This window comes from Embiotoca jacksoni, unplaced genomic scaffold, assembly GCF_022577435.1.
Source record: "Embiotoca jacksoni isolate LCO1_2020_lvr unplaced genomic scaffold, fEmbJac1.0.p SCAF_3, whole genome shotgun sequence".
In the NCBI taxonomy this organism is placed as follows: Eukaryota; Metazoa; Chordata; class Actinopteri; family Embiotocidae; genus Embiotoca; species Embiotoca jacksoni.
Genome location: NW_027185381.1, coordinates 10388393 through 10405768, shown reverse-complemented (window position 1 = coordinate 10405768; position 17376 = coordinate 10388393). Strand labels below are relative to the sequence as shown.

Sequence of the window (17376 nt, the reverse complement as noted above, 5' to 3'; positions counted from 1 at the left end):
TACCATGTGAAAGGCACACCGGGATCAGGATGCCTACTACTGTGTGGGGCTTTTTGACTTGCCACTCTATAATGAGGACACACTGGAAGGGAAAGGAGCGGGCAGCTTTAACTGGCATTGTGATCACTGCATGGAGAGAGGAAATGCAGAATAAAGTGCTGATCCAGGCTATTCTCCCAAGGCTGGATTTGTTGTACTTATTTGAATACAGAGATTACTGTGACGGCAAATGGGCTTGTCAGCAGTTTCACCCATAACAGATAAACTTGAAGTTTAAGTACTTGTCCTCCTAAAAACAGATTATGCTCTGAATGATTTAATGTTGTGAAGGTAATTTCGGTGCATATCTTATGTAAGCAGTTCCTGATCCTAGACACAGCTGTGGCAGGTGTCCTCTTAAATGAGGACCCTGATTCTTTCAGACTTCTTTGTCTGGAAGTCAAATTTCAAGAACTAAGAAGTGAAGTGAAAATGACTTGATGACAGAGGCTTATCCAGCAGAACAGAAAAGGGTATGCAGTTAAATGATTAGCGTCCTTTGTGTGACTAGTACCTGTCATCTCTAGTATTACCGTTTGTTGTCGGTGAGTTGAAGAGGTTCCCCTTGTTCCACGTTGTCTGTCCTCAGGGCTTGTTGTGTGATGTAGTCTCACCCCCTCAGCCTTGGTTCAACAGTGTTCAACCAGACCTGCTGCTGAACTTACTGCTCGTCTGTCTGCAAGGTTCTTAGTCACTAATTAAGCACTCAAGCAGAGAGGAACTTTGAAGGGCCAGATGTACCCGGACAGGCTGGTTGGTCAGTCACCCTTCACAGTCCGACTCTACTCCGCCCCAGACGGGATCTCAGGCACTAGAAGGACAAGCAGGAGACAGGGAGCACTCAGACCTACTCCTGAAGCGAAGGGCTCCTTGGCCCCTCAGCTCCACTCATGGGGCTTATCGTCCCTGACGAGGGCTCTCTGTGGCCTCTGACTGGTCATCACTCATGTCCAGGACGCACATCAGTCATGTCAAGAGCCTGACGAAATAACAGCCGCGACGCACACCAGGGAGCCCAAATGAGGACAAGTTTAACTACATTCAAGTCCCCCCTCAGAGGTACAATGTCAATGTGGGTAATAAGCAGGTTCAATTGAACCAATGTGATATCTGCTGTAAATGCAGTTTGATGAATGTGAAGCTGAACTCTGTATCAGTGTGTTCAATAAATATAACATGTATTGCAAATTTTTTAGCCAAGCTAGCACCAGTCTGTCAATTTGTCTGTCCACCACTTTGAGCCTGACTAAAACATCTAATAACAATAGTGACATTCGTGTTCCCCAGAGGATGAAGCCACTGTGGTGGTCAACTCATTTTTCACCTCCTGTAGGTCCATCATGTGGATAACAATTTTGATTTTGAGTAAAACATCAACAGATGGATGGTTTGCTTTGAAATTATACGCTGGATGAATTTTAATGACCTCTGTAATCCTCTGACTTTCATTTTGTCCCATCAACATGTCAAATTTTCAGTTTGTCCAATTTATGATCCAATTCCCCTTAAAACTGAAGGAATGCTCATCAGCTTCATTTATACTTTGCGTTGGGCATCCTAGCACATTGAACTATGATCTTAAACATTAGCCCTGCTAAACATCAGCAGGCTGATGTTGTCATGCTGATCGGCTTTTAGCTCAGAGCAATGCTGTGTACAGTTTCACTGAGCTGCTAGCGTGGTGATAGACACTTTGACACTTTAATTCCCCCATAATCAGCATTTGTAAGCAGTATGTTTAATAAATAGTTTATAGCACATTTTCATGTGGGTAAACAGGTGTTGATTAATATATATATATATATATATATATATATATATATATATATATATATATATGTCTCAATGACTGTTTTTCCGTTGGAGGACGTAAAAAAAGATGAAAAGAGTAAAACCCATAACAGAAAAATGTCATTTCAGCTGTGTAGAGCCACAGTATGTTTTTCAAAAAGCTTGTCTGCTGCTTTAATAAATGCTGAAAAGGAGGGATTCATGTAAAGTGTTGCCACAAAAGGCATCCTACACTGTCACGTACATACTGTACCTTTCATTGGACTTTAGGTCCAGAGGAATTTATGGAACATGACTGCATCACTTTAAGTTTGTGCTTTTCAAAAAGTCAGCAGTTACGTCCCATTCCACTCGATACACAAATAGGCAGTTGCAGACCAGTTTGCTAGTCTGTCCATGAAAGAGATCTGGTGTGGATGAGTAAGAGTAATTAAGGGAAAACTCTTCTTTCAGCATGCTGTCAACACATTCATCTTCCAACAAAACCCCACCAGCCAATTTTCAAATTTAAAAATGATAATCTCTTCATCCAAAAAAGCCATTCCATCACTTTTCTTATTATGCCACTGTCTCCGCTGTCATCTAAGTTATTTTAGCAGTGAACATCTGTCCCATTTTGTTAAATCATTTCCCTGAAGAGTACAAGGCACCTTGTCACAACTGCAGAAATGTTAGTTTTGCTTATCAAGAATGAGGTAGAGGGAACACAGACCAGAGAGACTAACACGCATACAGTGGAGTCTGTGTGAAATCCCTCTAGGTTGTGAATAACTGAGCATGTAGCACAGATACCACAGAAATCAAATCATTGAGAAAACTCAGGCCCGAGTGCCTTTTAAATGACAAAGCTGTTGTCTCCAGCAAATCAAGTGAAGGCTTCTGCTCGTAGCTTCTTCTTATCCTTGGAGCCAGTGTCTCCAACGTTGTGCATTCAGGCGGGGCTTGTCTGTCGGCTTCGTTTTGTCACTAATGTATTCATTTAAGCAGCGGCAGCCATACTCAAAGACAATGGCGCACAAGCTCTGAGTTGAATTAACCTCAATAATTATGCAGTTTTGAGGAAAGAAAAGCCCAATTGTCACACACTCCTTAAAATTCTTGCCCCCCCCCCCCCCCTCTCTGTGCTTGACATCCAAGTGAATAAATCACTAGACACAAAAATATATTCAAACTTCCCTCTTAAGAATCCACTTGGAGCGACACTACATTACACTATGTGTTAGACTATTTAGCTTGTACCCTCCAAGGTCAAGCATTCTTCTTTATGTTTGCATAACTGATGGTTTTCTCATAGTCCTCGGCCTAATGGAAGCATGTATCCACGGTGGATAAATTATCCCCAGCTGGCAGTGCAGGAGATCCATTTTCTCAAAACATTTTAAAGGAATCCACTTTTAAGTGTTTTCAATAAAAGCCTGGTTCAAAGTGGTAATGGGTCATTTGATCAATACATGATACACATAGTGTGTATACCAAATGTAGTTGGGACAACTTTATAGAAGAGCATTTGCATCCATTACGTGTTGAATTCAGAGGCTCATTTGAGTTGCAATGGAATGTGTATGAAAGCTGTATGCTGAACTTGTATTGTATCACTGAGGTTTATTCTCACCAGAAGATCTCATTCAGTTAAAACATAATTCTTTGTAGTCTTAATGTTAGTTTTAATTCTGTGTGATGTCAAATATTTGCCAACATGGGAATACAAGATATCGCTGTTCCTAAAACATCAAGATATTTTCCATGAATTCAGAACTAAAAGAAAAACCTGAATTTGAATATGTTGAGTTCATCTATTTATTGTTTCGGTTTAAAAATGTTTACTTTGGCTTTTGTTTTAAATAGTTATCATCTGTATAATCCCAGTAATTCCAATAGATACTTCGTCAATAATTTATATAGAACATAATTCCCCTGCCAAATTTTAACATCCTAAATCGATATATTATCGTTTTATTCCATGTCTTTGATCCACTGTTATTAGCACTCAACCAGCACACATTTTTTTTCACCTCTTTCCATTTATTCATATTGACAAATCAATGAGCTACACATATCTCACAGTCAGCCTTTCATTTTTACCCCAGACTGAATAACCAGCTGGAGCCAACGCTGGTGCATATTTGTCCTGAGTACAGAATATATGCTACTTCTAAAAAGCTCAGTCAGATAAATGGTTTGCACTTATATAGAACCTTTTACCTCGGAAGCTGAATGTGTTGACAGCATGCTGAAAGAAGAGTTTTCCCTTAATTACTCTTACTCATCCACACCAGATCTCTTTCATGGACAGACTAGCAAACTGGTCTGCAACTGCCTATTTGTGTATCGAGTGGAATCGGACGTAACTGCTGACTTTTTGAAAAGCACAAACTTAGTGATGCAGTCATGTTCCATAAATTCCTCTTGACCTAAAGTCCATTGAAAGGTATGTACGTGATGCCTTTTGTGGCAAGACTTTACATTAATCCCTCCTTTTCAGCATTTATTAAGGCAGCAGACAAGCTTTTTGAAAAACATACTGTGGCTATACACAGCTGAAATGACGTTTTTCTGTTATGGGTTTTACTCTTTTCATCTGTTGGAGCACTTAAAATATTTGTCTCCCATTCACCCATTAAAGCACACACACACAACACAGCTGCCATGCAAGGACGTTTGCCTGCCATCAGAAGCACTGGGGTTTATCAACTATTTTCGATTATTAATTTGTCATTTTTGTGCAAAATGCAAAGTAGATATTTGTCACAGTTCCAAATGTTATAAATTGTTTATATTCATGTAAATAAAATATATTTGGTGTTGAAAAGTTTTCTATTTGATAGCAGGACATTTGGCCTTGAGAAATTAGGAGTGGCTTTTTTCACTATTTTCTGACATTTGACAGAAAACTGACAGATTATTGATATATTGATGATTCCTGATAATGAAACAGGACACATCAAAAGTTAGTCGAAATGCAGAAGACATTCTTCATTAGTAACACCTGGCCACATCTTAATCACAGAGTGGAGGGATAATGAAGTGTTGGCTGACTGGAAAACAAACTGAAACAACAATAACAGAAGCCCATTTGCATCCTGCTAAAACAATGGCACCTGAAACTCTGGCTAATGCGTAACAGTGGTGAAGATGAAAGTCTTCCTCCGACAGTGTGTCTGGTAGTCAGCCTGCTTTGGATGATGTGCAGGGATGGATCTTGAGAATTGGAAGCCCAGGGATGTTGTTTTTAGTCAGGTGTTTCTAAGAATAGTACGGCTCGATTGCCAAAATGTCTTCTCATTGTTTGTGCTTACGGAGCTCATACCTGGTTTAATAGCTGAGGTAATGTAAAATGTAAAGATGCAGGATCGTTCGGTGAAACGTGTGTTAGCTTTGGACCACAGCTCTTCCCTGCTTCTCTGTGTCACAGTATCTCTGCACTTTTTGACCACTGCCTCCTCTAAATGCGATAAAAGACAACCTGTATTAAATGTGTGTGTGTGTGTGTGTTGCTGTGTTCCTGTGTTTGGGGATATGTGTGAGGGTGAATTATTGATGCAGTGTAAATCCAATCTGCCTGGCAGCGTGTGTGTGTGTGCGCGTGCGTGCGTGCGTGCGTGTGTGCGTGCGTGCGTGCGTGTGTGTGTGTGTGTGTCAGAGAGGAGGAAGGAGCAGTGCTGTAATTAAATGGCAGCCCAGTCTGCAGTCCTGCCCACACAGATTCAGTTATAGGCTCACAGGCTATAGGCTCACCATGGCATACACATGACCACCAGAGTGTTCACATACACACAAAACTGAGTGTGTGTCTCCTCCTCACTCTCCCCTCCCTTTTTCTCAATCTGTTGAGCAGTACAGTTTGATTTTCTTCCTCTTTCCAACTGTTCTCTCTCTCTCTCTCTCTCTCTCTCTCTCTCTCTCTCTCTCTCTCTCTCTCTCTTTCTCTCAAACTTTACAATGTGACACACTTGAGCTGCAGCAGCCTGTTATTGTGCAGCTCGCAGACAGGTTTGTAGGAGTCGAGCAGTGATATCATCCCATTGTCCCTGTGCTGTCACCTGCACCGAAGAGCATGGAGTCTGGGAAAAGAAGGAGAGGGGAGGAAGAGAGAGGGTGGATGGAGGAGGGGGAGGAGGGGGAATGAGACAGAGTGTAAGGGAGGGATAGAGGAATCTTGAGAGAGATGGAGGACTGTGTGGTCTTCATCCACTGGGCCAGAAAGAAAATACCAACCTCTGCAAACAGAGAAGGCCTGGCTGTGATTATTTTATAAAAAATAATGGTTTGGATAGTTACCCAAGACTTTTACATTTCATATAAAAAACAAGTCTATATAAAAATTTCCCTTGTTTTTTGTGATATATTTGATCATGTTTTAATAAGAAGTATTTTTGTTTAATGATCGGCTATGAGGGATGTGAGGATCCTTAAAGTGATATCTGATGGTAAACCCAGACAATCTAAATATCCAACAGATCAGTAATAAATTTATGGTGATATGATGACGTACTTTACATGACAATTCAAATTTAAGTATTAATATGTTGGTTAATAGAGTATTTATGAGTAATATGGAGGTTAAACCATAGAATCTGATGATCTTTATTCGTCTTCCTGTCGTACAGAAGAACATAATGAAAACAACAATTATCGGAGATGACAGTCTGAATAGATTTGGTCTGATAACATGTTATTGGATGTAGCAGGATGTGAAGGCTGTTGGAAACTTCAGCTTTTTGTCTGTGCCCCCTGCTGCTGCCGCCGCCTGCTCTCGTCCGCTTTCCAGGCTCGTCTCCAATGATCCTATTAAAAGCTCATGGCTACACTTTCAGTGTGAAACGTACAGGAAGTTTCATTGACAGTCGCCTGAAGGAATTCTTTCACATTTTGGAAAATCAGTTCATTCACTTTCTTGCTGAGATTTGGATGAGAAGGTTGAAACAACTGTCATATCTGGACAGTAAATCAGCAGCTGGCTAAGACAGGCTAAGCTGGATCCAGCTTTGCTCCAAGCACAGACTTGATGTTGTGAATGTTGTCCAATGTTTTTAGCAGTGAACAAGAACGCAAAATTAACAACAGGTGAGCCATTATACAGGTAATGTCACCATCGCCTCAGTGTCTTTACCTGGCCTCTGTTTGTTTGTGCCGGACACTCACCCAGCTGTTATTTGAGAATCTACAGTACACATACACACATACACACACACACACACACACACACACACACACACACACACACACACACACACACACACACACACACACACACACACGCACACAGCAGCCCACGAGCCAACATCTTCTCATTTCTTTTCACTTCTGTTCCTTTCATTTGCTCCTGCCTTTGGCATACCTTTTGTTTTCCTATATTTCCCATCTATTTATCTCCCTCCCCCTACATTTTTATCTCAACACCTGCAGCAACATGATCTGTGTGTGTGTGTGTGTGTGTGTGTGTGTGTGTGTGTGTGTGTGTGTGTGTGTGTGTGTGTGTGTGTGTGTGCGCATCAGTCTACTGTAGACAGGCTGATTAAACCCTTCAGCGCTGTCTGCTTTACCACTGCACTCACCACACCTCAACACAACGTCAGTGACACTCCCACCCCACAAGCTGTTGTTTCACTTCTATCAAGGTTAGTTATTTTTAACACTATGTGTATTAAAGGAAAAGCAGCAAACTCTTTCCTTTTTTTTCCCCCTGTTGACTCACTGAGCACAATATGGATTTCATATCAGAGCAGGACTGAGAGGAGAAAGATGTGATTGTCAGTTGTTGGAGCCAGTAAAGCCAGTAATTTTGTCTATGTGTTTAAGAAAAAAAATAAGAGAAGTGCCAAACATGAAGTGTTTGCTGTGATGCAGATGGTTCAAAGTGTTCCTACTGGCTTTTGCTTTGCCATCTGGTTTGTTCTCAGCACAGGTGTGTAGTTGTGTGTTTGAGGTAAAGCTTTTAGAAAGCTTTTAGAAATCTTTGTTACCTGTCTTTGCTCTGCTCTGCAGCAGGTTGCTATACTGATGAAACACAAGGCCACAAAGGCAGCACATTTGAAAAGACAAACACACGTTGGTCAATATGTCTTTAATTTTCTTTTCATTCTGTTTCCTCTTGATGTTCTCGCACCAATATTTACTTTACTTGAGTATAATACAACGTTTTTTTGCTCTGAATTCCTGATAGATCTGCATATTATACATTAAATATGTAACACAAAGCTTTTATCTGTTTATTATTCTTAGCTGCGACTTCGCCATTCATATCCAGATTATGAATTAGTATTTGTTTACATCCTTAAACACGCTCATATTGTCTTTAGAGGTTGGGGTTGCGTTGAGGAGACAGGTGGTGTGAGAGCGAGGCACACAGCGTGGGTGAGGATGAAGAAGATGAGAAGAAGAGAAATCTCATTCCCCTCCTGCTGCCACTTCAAAGATGGCTTTTGGAGATGCCGAGCTCCCTCAGCTGTTGTTGTGGCTGGCTAATAAAACGAATGAAATGTAGATGAGGAGTGACGGGTCGAGCAGCAAAGTCAAACTCTTCCTGTCCTGCCGCTGCTCGTTAAGTAATGGGTTAATATTTAAGCACAGTTTTAAATGACACTGCCGGCCGGCTGCGGCTGGTGTGTAATGCATCAGTGGGGCAGGTTGTTTGTGCTTATGGCCGCAGTGTTGCCAACAGTAATGAGCAGCCTGGGTGACGCGCCCCGCGCACCATCGATCGCGCACTCTCACACAGACGGCGGATGGAAATTGGTCCTGGTGGGGAAGCAAAGGAGGTGCACACATGCCTGCGCCTTCTGTGGATGCATATGGACGCAGGGATCAGCGCACATGCACACACTGTGAGAGTGAGGGAGTGTGTGTGTGTGTGTGTGTGGGAGTGGAGGAGTGCGGGGGGGCAATATGTGTTTTTTGACATCCAGGGATGCTTGCTGCTCATTGGGCTGAGGATGATCTTCTTATGGGTGACAGTATGGAGCATATAGAGGCGGTGACCCGCTCAGTGGGCCTTTCTCTTTCTTTGCTGCAGAGAACTCTTGGAAATCTTCCACCTCCCCTCATGTCCTCAGCTGGTGCTCTCTGCAGTTGGAGGCAAGCCTCACACACACACACACACACACACACACACACACACACACACACACACACACACACACACACACACACACACACACACACTCACACACTGTGTCGAACCAGGCTGCAGCGCTTCTTCTCCTGCTTCATTACCACATGAAAGGTTGCCATATTGCTATATACTGTATGGCTATTGTTGGCAAGTGACTCAAAGTCATTGGCTTTTACATGGTCATCTAACAACTGCGGGGGAAGAGGGAGTCCTGTTCCAGACGCTCACAAAATAGTTATGGAGGTGCATATCCTTATTTTTAGTTTTGGAAAATGTTTTTTTTTTTACTTATAATTCGATTTTACTCACCAAACTGCTGCAGCAAAGTATCATGGTCAGATGATAAGACAGGTTGTAAACAAGCTGTTTGGCAGTCTGGAAATATCAGAATCATTCTTTATTGCACAGGAAATATCCGCTACATAAAAAATATGAGAGCAGACAGACAACTTTTGTTACTTGGACTGTATGACCGGTCAGTTATATTAAAAACATACAACATCAAATATCCAGAATCACAGCGACACTGCAAAAATATACGTTAAACATGGCAATAAACAAGCTGTTAGGTTAGCCATATTATTTGGAAGATGAAACGTGAATAAATTTCACAAAGGCCGTGCTTGCCTTTTTTGTGCACACTTACAATTTTTCTGAGCAATGATTCAGGGATATTACTGGAGTGCTAATTTAAGGTTTTACCTTCAAATAAAGTAGTTCATACAATACAAACTGCTTGTATGTTGTCTGATTGCTGCTGATTGTCGTCTTGTTGGATCTATTTTAAAGGTCATAGCCAAGTTCCAAGATCTCATCAGCAGCTCTGGTGAGGGCAGCGCTATGTTGGATACAGATATCATCAACTACACCAATCAGCATGAAAAGTGGGTGAAATAGTGCCACCTGTACACATTTTTGTTGTAAATACATAACACATCTTAAATTGACATAAAGCTTCTTAACTTTCCTGGTTTCCTGCTACACAAATTCCCCATTGACTGTAAATGACATCGACGGGAAAGATACATTATTTGCTCTTGATTGTTTTGGGTAAAACGAACCAATGTTCAATTCAAAGTGAGCACATACTGTATTTTACGAGTAATCCAGGTTTGTGTTAAAATCCTATGATCGTCTAACTGCCCTTGTTTCATGCCTGACTTCATTTCTTGCGATGTTGCTGCATTCCCAGATCTCAGCAGTTAATTACAAGAGCACAAAATTATTATTGATGAAAGGAATGATGGACAACACTACAAGCATAAAAACTGAAATAAAACAGAATCATTCCTTAATTATTTAGATTACAGAAACTGAATAGACGTTGTAAACTGTAAGGGGAAGGAGACAAAGAAGCTGGTGCTGCTCCTGGCGTCTTTTAAGTTGAACTATTGTGCGTTTTGAATTGTGTCAGTAAGGGTCTTTGAGTTAAAAAGAAATACGATACCCAACACTCCAGGTCCTTAACCTCGGGGACGGTCTGCTGCCTGTGTGTGGTAAATCTCTCCCATTCTAAACTTGCTTTGTTTTTTTTGTTTTTTTTACTGCCCTGTCTCTGCCTCTCTCTCTCTCCCTCTGTCCTTTGCTTTTTCTCTCCATCATTCTCTCTGTTGTCTGTGAGCATGTTAACACTCCAGCCCTGTCAGTGAGCCTCATGGCACCATGGAAACCAGTCACACCATTCTCCACCAGTGTGTCTTTGTGCATGTGTGTGTGTTTGTGTGTTAACGGGGCGCGATCAGGGTGTTGTTTAGTTTTAAAAAAGCTGAGGAGAGGTCGTGGCCGTCCCGATGGATGTCTTGCTGTAATTCATGTAAATTCCCTTAAGACCACGGCTGTTTTGTTTTCCTCATTGTCCCCCGAGTTGAATCTGACGCCCGTGTCATCGATGCAGCTTGATGCAAAATGTTGTTTTTAATGTGCAATTCCTTCACCTGCATGGACCTCCTTTGATAGTCAACCAGATACCTCATGTTATCGTGATAGTCTTGCCATGGGACACCTCAGACACCTGACCTCCTCGCCGTTATTCTCTGGTAATGAGTTCAGCCAGAGTTAACAAGACTAAAATTGATACAGACACGGATGAAGACAAAGCAAAGTGATTGCCAGAGGACAGTGCCGTCCTGTCTTATCAAGTCATTGCCATGCTTTATTACCCGATAGAGCAGCACATTTAAACACTTTATTCATTCAACGTGACCTGAAAAAGAGACACGGAACAATATTGTAGGTTGTACTCAAACAAACAAGCGTTGAAAATTACTTGTAGGAATGTGGTGGCAGCAAACTTTAGCAGGCTAAATCATCCCCAGTTGTCTTTTCATTCTGTCTCTGACAGCAGTGAAGTTTTCACGAGTGCCCCCCCCCTGCCTTGATAGCCTTGTGCCCCTTATTCTCTCCCTGAGCCAATCATATTTCACTCCCATTCACATTTCTGAATAGGAAACTCAAAAGTAGCCCTTGCTACGAACACCCACTGACACACACACACACACACACACACACACACACACACACACACACACACACACACACACACACACACACACACACACACACACACACATTGGGTGTAGCTCTAGTTAGGAGGGCCTGGTCTAGACTGCAGCGTGAACTTTGTTCTGTTAAAAGTTTCCATTGAAATATGCAGTTGCCATTGAAATATCGTTCTTCTATTGGTGTCGTGACAAAGACGAGGGAGGACGCCGGTCCGATCTCAGTGTGAATCTGAAGGAGCAATGGGCCGGCGGGGATCGCCCAGTGTCTCCGCTCTACAGAGTCAGTGTGCAGAAATAATGCCCATTAGACTTGGTCAATCACGCCCCTCGCTCAGGAAAATATGGCCCTTTCACTGATTTCATACCATAATCCATACACCTCTCCACTATCCATCATCTCTCTGAAAGACGCCCTCCAAGATGAATGCTTTTATTTATGATACATTTTTTGAATTAATGGCATCTCATGCGGTGACTTTAGCTGCTGAGAAAGCTCAACGAGCTGAGTTATGTTTACACTTGAAACTACATAGACGTTCATTAGGGAACTAAGGTGAAATTGCAGCGCAGACGTTTTAGGTCTGTTGACCACCAGTGAAGCGCTGACAGTCCGAAGGCTGAGTGTTTTATCATTGCAAGTGGGTGGAAAATATATACTCAGTGGTATGCAACAATGACCATGTTGCGAGGCCATTGAGCCAGTCACAATGGTGCGGACAGATTTCATATGCCTTTGCAGGATTATTAAGTGGTTATTCCCCAAACTGCAACCATTGGAAATAGTTGAGCAGTCATGTGTTTTCTATGTAAAATCATAACCTGAATAGTAATCAGTAACAGCAGGTCAAGAATAAATGTAACGGCAAGTACATTGTTTACCTCTGAAAAATTGTGGATTAGAAGCATAAATTCAGATAAAATGGAAATACTCAAATTAAATAACTTAGAATTGTACTTAAGTACAGTCTAGCAGTAAATGTAGTTTATCGCACTGAAATTGAGAGGGAAAAAGTGTGAAATTGTGCTTTTTAGATACTGGAGTCATTGTTCTGTTTGATGGACAATGTTCTTTGATGCAGATAATGTTACATTTTCTGTGCTTTTGTAGTGAGAGGAGTGTTATTTAAGGCCAAGCCCGGAGAAAAGTGACTCTTTCAAACCATTGTTTGCCCTCTGCAACCATAGCTAACGGATGTCAAAAGACTTTTCACATCTATTCTTTCAAAACGGGCTTCAATAATACTGGTGAGGACCCGGCAATAAATAAGCTTCCCGTCTCCGAGTCAACTAGATTAGATTGCATGGGGACATCTGTTGAGTGTAGGTGTGCATTTTCTTTGGCATTTCACTGTATGGGAAAGGAAGTCCTTAGGATTTGCCTTCAGGCTTTTCTTTTTATTCACATAGCTGTTCTGTTCCTACTCCACCTCCACCCTCTATTGAACAGCTGTATTGACTCGAGCACAATCAGTGCGGATGACAGTTATTTGACTGTACTCTGGCTGTTGTTTGATTTAACATGCAATTATAGTGTCAGTTCTGCTTTTATGCTGTGCCAAAAAATTGTACATAGCAGTATGTTGTGCTCTGTCATCTCCTCAGTCTATTGAAATCTGACAGAAAACAAATAACTTTTTTAATATTTAATGCTCTTGTACAAACGTGTCTGAAAAACCCACCCGGTAACTTTGTGGATTCTGGTAGCTGTTCATGTGATACCAGGAAATGTTTAACCCCTATTGTGGAGAGACAAAAGCTTGTTTTAATCCCACTGTGAGAGGGGAGGGAGAGGGGAGGGAGGGGTCAGAGGGGGGACGTGGGAGGAGGGGAGGAGGGGTTGTGGGTGTGTTAGGGGATTGGAGGGAGGGTGGGGGGAGGGTGGGGAGGATTTTGTGAGGGAATCAGCGCTTCTCCCTTCACTGTCACTCAGTCAGAGCACACACATCGAGGAATACACAGCCACTGGGATTATGACAAGCGAATGATGCTCTCACGCAACAGATGCACAAATTGAGGGGATTTAATCTTATTGACACATGCAGACATAAAGGTGACGTATCCTCTCTTTTGTTAAAAGCGATTTTGGGTCATTTAGTGTAAAAAGTACAACCTCTGATGCTCTCAGATCTGCAGTTGGTAGATCAAGTCAACTTCTTGTTTAAGATGTTTCACCTCTCCTGAACTGATGAAACCTTAATTAAGTAATTCATAGATTATTCAAGCTGTAGAAACAATTTTGATAATTATATATCTTATACCTTAATTATTAATCAAGGAAAAATATCAAATATTTTGGTGCAAAACTCTGGATTGGAGGATTTGTTGGTATTTTCTCTTTGATCTCATTTTAAATCAAATATTTTGAGTTTGGGGGCTATACAGCAGACTAGAAGACATTCGATGATGCTCTGAGCTTTCAGAACTTGATTATGGACTGAACAATTAATCGGTCAGAGCTCAAAACAATTATCTGATCAACAAAATAATTAGCTGACATTGATTTATTGTTGAAAAAATACCAACATTCCCAAGTTTAAGCTTCACAACTGCCTCAAAAGTGTGTGATAGTATCTTTGAGAATGATGATTGGACAAAACAAGGCAAAAAAAAAATCATGGTGATATTTTTTGAGATTCTAAACACCAAATAGGGAAATAATCATCAGCTGCAGCACCAGATGATTCTCAAGATGTTTACTACCACAGAAAATCCAGTCGATTTAGTCTTTGAGCTGTTGGTTGTGAGGATATATAGGTAAAATTTCCTGTGCAGTGTTTCTGCAATGAGGTGTCCATCTGACAATCAGCTGTAATATTAACATTTTCATGGATAATTTGCACTTTCACATCAACAAATTGTCTTTATTCTGCTGTGTTTTCTGCTGAATCTTAGCTTCTCTTCAGTTTAATGGAAAAAACAGCACATCTCTGTCTCTGCAAGCCATGTCCCCTATAATGTAAATTCATCATAGGGGAAGAAAGAGACTGTTCCGACGTTAATTATTTCTCCTCTCTTTGGCGGTAATGATGCTTCATCGGGAGAGCGGTATCATCTACAGCCACGCTCTGCCTCTCATTAGGCAAGAGTCTATAAAATTAAACCCACAGGGTGCTACGCTGGTGCTCAGCCCTCCTCCCTTTTCTGTGGACACACACATACACATACAGACATGCATGCATACACATCAAAACAACACAACTGGGAGGAGAAAACCAACTGGACTCTCATTAAAGAAACGTATGACACCACGTTATTTCAAATTAACTGCAGTGCGCAATGACATATTTTGCTGGACCTGACAAATGGAAAGCAACAAAGTCCTTAAAGAGCCAGCTGCAGTTACCCACCTCGGATGTCTTATTTATGACGTTGGCATTAATTCACTTTTTGGCCTCTTAGGGGCAGCACAATAACCTGTAAACACAACATTAACTTATCAAGTTGTTATGGAGAACTTGTTGTTGCTTATTCATACATTAAGCAGATATGGAGCAACATTTGCATTCATTTGGAGTCAAGTTTTGGTCCACGTGATGAATCCATGTTCAATATTCACTCTTTTTTTTCCTGTTCTTTTTTGGTCTCGACCATCTCCTGAGGGAAAATATCTCTTTTACCTGCGCAATGCTCCACCATGTTCACCAGCTCGTCTCTAACTTTTTTTGTAGTTTTGTGACGAGCAGGATGTGTTCAGTTTGTTAAAACAAGGCTAAAGAAAGCATAGAAATTAAATACATGAAACATAAAACCAAAAAATGTCTGAAAGGTGCTAAAATACTCCACAGACCTGAGGAGAGCAGCAGTATGAGGCGAGGATTATCACTTGGAGCCGTCTGTTTCATAAAGTTCCAGGATAATTATGCACATTTGTTTTATTTACCTCTACTGATTTTTGTCTGTCGTAAAATGTGCTGTCCATCCATCAAAGATTCAGCTGTGTTGTTTGGTGGGACTCATGGCACGAGAGTGCTCCCTGAGGCATGGAGGGCACTGTGCCTCTCTTACTGTGAGGTGTTTTGTAGTCTTGCTCACTGCCCACTGTTGGCATCCTATCTTAGGCTATTTTCAGTCTCGGTCCCCCGTCCCCCTTCTTATCACCATGGTAGCCGAGCTGGACTGAGCTCTGCCTGACTCTGGGGTGTCTAGGTGCAGGGGTGGGGTGCTGGGATGGCTGGCTCAATGTCACGGGGGGAGGCTGCTTTTGATGGGATCAGGCATCAGCTCATTCAAACAGGATGTGGAAAGGTCATCTTGTTGTTTAATTCAGAAATCTCTGCCTCAATCAGCTGTTTCACTGCTATCTGGCAAATGCACAGAGAAGCAGAAATTATGAGTTGGGTCCTGTGTGGTCGAGATGCAAGAGCTGAACATGATAGCAGTTGAAGTGTATTTCTGCACTCAGAGATGGAGTCAGCAGAGGTGTCAGCAATAATACTATGTGAGAAAACACTGACATACATGCTGTTTTTCAAATTTGGGTCAGAGTCCTATCCAATTCAAGGCGGTGGGAAGATCAGAATTTCTGTTGTAATATTCTATAAGAAGTAATATATTGACTACAGTTGGCCATTTGGTCTTTGGAATCTGAATTGTACAAAACGTAGAAATCTTTAGAATAGCATGAGAAAACACCATGTTTTTCAACAGGCATACAGTACACAGGCGGCAGAACCGAATCTCGGTTAGGGAGACAACAGGGTGACAGAAAACAACTGAAGAAACCTCATATGTTATGTGTGTGTGAACTAGAATTATTGTAAACCTGTAGTTGACAGTCACGTCTGCGTAGTGGTGTGGAAAACTGTGTTAGTATTTAACCAAGTGGAAACGGTGGCTTCTCTCAATGGGGCTTCCAAACTCTTATTTAGAGCAACAGACTGAAGTCGATAAGGCTTTGCTAGAAGTAAATTGGATCGGCTTCTTCAATCATTTTACCCATCAATTCCTTTTGGTGTGTCTGTGTGCACTGTGACAGTTGAAGTAAAAGAGAGGAAAGAATTGGGCATAAAAAAAACTGACGGGGCAGTCAGGAGGTAAAAGAGAATAAATACAATGTACAAAGATCATTAGTGCAGAGGAGAGACAAGACAAAGACTGTAGGTTATGACAGAAGATCAGAGTTTTTTCTGACCTTTGACCTCATGCTGAGTTCATATTTTCATAGCTATTGAGTCATTTTATGTGAAGCAAATTTTTCTACTTTGCTTTTGTTTATTTTAATGACTTAAAGCTATAAAAACAACAACTGTGAAATAAATAAAGGGAGAAGATGTAGGGAGAGAAATAGATGTAAATGAAGATGAGGACATGATAATATGGGAGAAGAGAAATAAAATTGATTCAAACACACATCAGCCTTTTCTGACCCTTGACTCCATTTTTAGTTCCCAAAGTTTCATAATCAGAGCAAAGAGCTGTCAAGTGAAACAGAGTTTTATCTTTTTCCTCAAAATCTTTTTGTATTTAAGGCATGGAATTCATAATTAGTCTCCTACAACTGACAATTATGCACTTTTTAAAGTTAAGCCTTTTTACGATGTGCTGATGTGCACGTCCTGAAAAATGCGACGAGATTATTTAAAAGAAATAAAAAAGGAAAAGAAAACAATCAGAACTTATTGAATCAAGATCAGAACTTTAAAAAAAATATTTAAACATCTAAAATTTTCACAATGAGAGCCAGGAGCTGTCACATGAAATACTCTCTCCCTCTTTCAGGGAATGTGTTATGGATTTTGTAGCATTTTGACTGGAAAGTCAAACACCTGTTTATCATCCTCTTTAACTGTTAGCCTCTCCGTGTGGGCTCTCGACCTTCAGCCTGAAAAACGTGGGGATACAGAAGAAGAAGAAAGGAGATTTGGGTAGAAAAGACATAGCATTATAAACAACTGGCAGGTGCAGCAGATGGATGAGAGGTTATGTGAGAAGAGA

The 17376-nt window shown here is 41.2% G+C and overlaps 1 protein-coding gene across 24 annotated transcripts in view; it reads left to right on the top strand.

Annotated features, from left to right (window-relative positions):
- Positions 1-17376, top strand: part of LOC138206390 (neuronal cell adhesion molecule-like) — a 77495-nt gene that overhangs the window by 14108 nt on the left and 46011 nt on the right. For 2 of the 24 annotated variants that reach the window (XM_069163054.1, XM_069163055.1), the window contains exon 1: positions 13382-13492. The exons of the other annotated variants lie outside the window; for them this stretch is intronic. The gene's annotated coding sequence lies outside the window, so the exon portion shown is untranslated. Of the gene's footprint in view, positions 1-13381; positions 13493-17376 lie in introns of those variants that run through there. 24 annotated transcript variants of the gene reach the window in all.